At 45.8% G+C, this 5,065-nt stretch overlaps 1 pseudogene; it reads left to right on the top strand.

Annotated features, from left to right (window-relative positions):
- The first annotated feature begins 2,710 nt into the window (after positions 1–2,710).
- LOC102001828 lies at positions 2,711–3,306 on the top strand (annotated as a pseudogene).
- Positions 3,307–5,065: the final 1,759 nt, after the last annotated feature.

Genomic DNA, 5,065 nt, shown 5'->3' with positions numbered 1-5,065 from the left:
GAGAGAGAGAGAGAGAGAGAGAGAGAGAATGTAAAGACTGGACCCTTTAGAGGTCACTAGTGCAAACATTAAATGGTGTGGTTCCTTTTAGGAACCTGGCAAGTCTACAGAAAATTGAGTTACCATGCAGTACAGAAACTTCATTCCTAGGATTATGCCTGAATGAATTGCTAACATGTCCACACAGTGCTGACACAACTCTTAAAATAGCCCAAAGTGGAAACCCAAGTATCTATTAAAATGTGGCATCCTGTCAGGAAGACTGCTGGAGTGATTCTATAAAATGAATGGATCTTGCCGGTGGTGATGGCTCATGTCGTTAATCCCAGCACTGGGGAGACAGAGGCAGGCAGAGTTTGAGGCCAGCTTGGTCTACCTAGGGAGTTCCAGGACAGGTTCCAAAGTTACAGAGAAACCTTGTCTGGGGGGTGGGCGGGGAACAACCCAAAACAAACAAAAAAGGATGAATGGATCTCGGAAGCAATGTGACATTTCAAAAGAGCACAGACTCTTATTATATTGAAAGAATTGTTGAGAACAGGCGATTGCCGGGTTCAGGGAGGTATGAATAGGGTGTTAACTGCCAATGAGGGGATGGAAAGGGATGAAGGAAGCACTCTGGAATTAGGCAGTAGTGATCACCATCCAGCCACACAAACCACACACGGAACCTCATGATTTAAGGCTGTAAACTTTGTTTTGTTTTTCAAGACACAGTTTCTCTGAGTCCTGGAACTTGCTCTGTAAAAGCCAGGCTGGCCTCAAACTCAGAGATTCTCCTGCCTTTGCCTTCTGAGCACTGGGATTAAAGGCATGTGTCACCACTCCTTGGCAATGACTGTCAATTTTATATTTATCTCTCAAGAAGGGGAAAGGTTTCACTCAGCAGTGCCCCATGGTCCAACAAATCAGATGAGGCCAGGTCGAGAGGTCACAGGACACAGTGAAGTCACACTCAACAGCTCTTCCATCTCATGATCCTCTATTCCTGGGGTTCTCCCCCTTCTTAATTCTCGCCCTTTCTTTAGTACAATTCATGATGTGGTAACCGCAACCATAAAGTTATTTCATTGCTACTTCGTAACTGATGTGAGATTCCCCTCTGTATGCTGGGAGTATCATTGGTGAATAAAGAAACTGCCTTGGCCTGCTGATAGGGCAGAACTTAGTTAGGTGGGGAAAATTAAACTGGATGCTGGGAGAAAGGTGGCAGAATCAGGAGACTGGAGACAGACGCCAGATGGAACTTTACCCAGTAAACCACAGCCACATGGCAATACACAGATTAATGGAGATGGGTTAGTTTATGAGTTAGCCAGAAATATGCTTAAGCTATTGATCAAAAAGTATTGCAAATAATGCGGTTTCTGTGTGATTATTTCAGGAGTCTGGGCGGCCAGGAAATGAACAAGCAGCCTCCAACTACACATAATTTTGCTGTTATGAATCGTAATGGAAATGTTTTCTGATCGGCTTAGGCAACTCCTGTATGTTCCCCCTTGAAAGGGGTTGCAACCCATAGGTTGAGAACCACTGCTTCAGTTCTAGTGACTGCGTTTCATCAGTGTGTGGTTCTACTACTCTTGAGATTCAGCTGAAGTGGGTCAACCACTTGTTCTTAAGGAACCCAGGCTGGCAAGAAGTTTCCTGGAAAGGTTTTTTTTGAGGAAGGAACCCTAAAATCCTGCCTCTGGGCATGGCTGAGTATGTTATATCAACGGAAGACTCAGGCCAGCTGGGCAATATGAGGTCTATGGAAAAACTGGGTATACATCCTTCCTTTTTAAGAACTGAGACTGGGCCAGGTGGTGGGGGTGCACACCTTTAAGCCCAGCCTTCAGGAGGCAGAGTTCGAGGCCAGCCTGGTCTACAGAGTTCAGTTCCAGGACAACTAGGGCTACACAGAGAAACTGTCTCAAACAAAACAGAACAAAACCCCCAAAAAACAACCTAAGAGCTGAGATGGGAGTAGGGTGGGGCAGAGAGATGGCTGAGTAGTTAAGGGCACTGACTTGTTTTTCCAGAGGACCCAGGTTTAATCCCCAGCATCCACATGGCAGCTCATAACTGTTACTCCAGTTCTAGTGGGCCTGAAACTCATGGCAAATGCTAATGCATGTAAAAAACAAACAAACAAACAACTATGGGGGCTGGAGAGGTTATCAGTGGTTAAGAGCACTGGCTGCTCTTCCAGAAGACCTGGGTTCAATTCCCTACACCCACATGGCAGTTCACATCTGTCTCTAACTGCAATTCCAAGGGATCCAACACCCCCTTACAAGCAAACCAATGTACATGAAAAAAACTAAAAAAAAGGGAAGAAATTTTTTTTTAAAAAGGTAAATTTTAAAAAGAGAGAGCTGAGATTAGTTACATAGTTATGGCAGGCTTTGAGTTGGGAAGGGTCTACTTTTATTAAAAGTGCCAGGTATTAGAAGGTTATGTGTGAGCAGGGCGATGGTGGCGCACGCCTTTAATCCCAGCACTCGGGAGGCAGAGGCAGGTGGATCTCTGTGAGTTCGAGACCAGCCTGGTCTACAGAGCGAGTTCCAGGGCAGGCTCCAAAGCCACAGAGAAACCCTGTCAAAAAAAAAAAAAAAAAAAAAAAAAAAAGAAGGTTATGTGTGTGCCTGGTGTCCATGGAGACCAGGAGAGGATATTGGATTCCCTGGAGTTAAAAGTGCCAAGTGTTGCTCTTCCTGTAAGCGGCCAGAGGTGACCCGTGAAGATGGTTCGCTACTCTCTTGACCCAGAAAGCCCCACAAAATCATGCAAATCGAGAGGATCAAACCTTCGGGTTCACTTTAAGAACAGCCGGGAAACGGCCCAGGCCATCAAGGTATGCATATCCAAAAAGCCACCAAGTATCTGAAAGATGTCACTTTGAAGAAGCAGTGTGTGCCATTCCGATGGTACAATGGTGGAGTTGGTAGGTGCGCCCAGGCCAAACAGTGGGGCTGGACACTGGGTCGGTGGCCAAAAAAGAGTGCAGAATTTTTGCTGCACATGCTGAAAAATGCAGAGAGCAATGCTGAAGGGTTTAGATGTGGACTCTCTGGTCATTGAGCACATCCAGGTGAACAAAGCACCTAAGATGCGCTGACGAACTTACAGAGCTCATGGCCGGATTAACCCATACATGAGCTCCCCCTGCCACATCGAGATGATCCTCACCGAAAAGGAACAGATTGTTCCAAAGCCAGAAGAGGAGGTTGCACATAAGAAAAAGATATCCCAGAAGAAACTGAAGAAACAAAAACTTACGGCACGGGAATAAATTCAACATGAAATAAATGCAGATAAAAGTAAAAAAAAAAAAGTGCCAAGTGTTAGCATGTCATGTGTGTGCTGACCACCAAACCTGCACCCTGAGAGACTAAGCACTCTTAAGCACCAAGCAGTATCTCCAGTCCTCTAGGGGCCCACCTTTTGCTGTTGAAATGGTTTTCATGTGGCCAAGTATGGTCTTGAACTCATGCTCTGAACTCCTGATCCTGACTAAATAAGTACTCAGGCCCAAGTATAAAATATAGCCAGGTAGCACATGGCTACATTCAGGCTTTAATTCACACAGGGCAGACAGACCAGGTCTATTCAAATAGACCAATCTATAGGAATAAAAATCAAAGGTGGCCAGGTGGTGGTGGCACACGCCTTTAATCCCAGCCCTTGGGAGACGAGGACAGGAGGATCTGTGAGTTCAAGGCCAGCCTGGTCTACAAGAGCTAGTTCCAGAACAAGCACCAAAGCTACAGAGAAATCATCTCAAAAAAAGAAAAGAAGCCAAGCTGGGCGGTGGTGGCGCACGCCTTTAATCCCAGCACTCGGGAGGCAGAGGCAGGCGGATCTCTGTGAGTTCGAGACCAGCCTGGTCTACAAGAGCTAGTTCCAGGACAGGCTCCAAAACCAGAGAAACCCTGTCTCGAAAAACCAAAAGAAAAAAAAAAATCAAAGGTGAAGCTCAGAATACATATCCGAATTATTTGGCAACACAAGTCCAGAACAGAAAAACACTTCCACCCAGCTATCCAGCTATGACACGAGGTGATGTCTCTTTATAACTAACCCAATGACTAACACAGCACATGTTAGAGCTACATGCCATCTCCAGGTAAGCAAAGTACACAATGGGAACACTGGTAACCCAACTACAGCTTCAAGATTTGCTTCAACTCCAGATTGGTCACAGAACCCCTAGAACTGTTCTACCAGAAGAAAACAAGTGGCCTTCAGATAGAGGTCTAAGATTCATTTCATTGCTCAGTGTTGTCAAATTTAACTAGTTTCTTTGCCCAGAAAGGAGTTCAACACACCTGGAACCAGTTGCCTCAGAACACCCACCCCGAAGCTTCAAGTGTCATCTCAACCTTTGACAGAAGGGAACGAGGCAGTTTCTGTTGTCTCCCAATTAATTTCCCTCCAATTTGAGCCACACGAAACTCTGTGAAACAAGTTCAAATTACAGCCACAAATCACACATTTTTTTGTTTTATCCAGACAGGGCTTCTGTGTCATAGTCCTGGCTGCCCTGGAACTAGCTCTTGTAGACCAGACTGGCCTTGAACTCCTGCCTGCTTTCCAATTAAAGGCGTGCACCACACCACAGATCTGTGTCTTCACCTTCTGATTAGCCAGTCTGTTAACATTGTTGCAGGTTAGCACAGTGGTAGACCATCTGACTCACTGGCAAACACAGCACTGCCCAAAGACAGCAGAGGGTCAATGCTCAGAGGGATGCCCAGCTCTGCATAAAGGATTGCCACACCCTTCAAGAACCATTTCCCTGCACCCACTAACAATCTGGTCTATTCTGGGAAGCATAAATACCCGCTACCAATTCCCACTGTGTGTTTGCGAGACTGACTGGATCCATGACCATCCAGTCAAACCAAGAGAACTGGCAGCCAGGTTCCCCAATGTGGAGGAAAAGACCAGAGGCAGCATTTCCAAGCCAAACTGTATCCAGCTTTATTAAAGACACTTTCCATAAACAATCATGGTTTTCCAGGCAGAACATGGGCAGACAATCAGTAACAGTATACAAGAACTTCCAAACTCCCTTCTT

Source organism: Microtus ochrogaster, chromosome 10 (genome assembly GCF_000317375.1).
Source record: "Microtus ochrogaster isolate Prairie Vole_2 chromosome 10, MicOch1.0, whole genome shotgun sequence".
Taxonomy (NCBI): domain Eukaryota; kingdom Metazoa; phylum Chordata; class Mammalia; order Rodentia; family Cricetidae; genus Microtus; species Microtus ochrogaster.
Note: the sequence above shows the minus strand (reverse complement) of the source record. Positions and strands in the feature narration are given on the sequence as shown.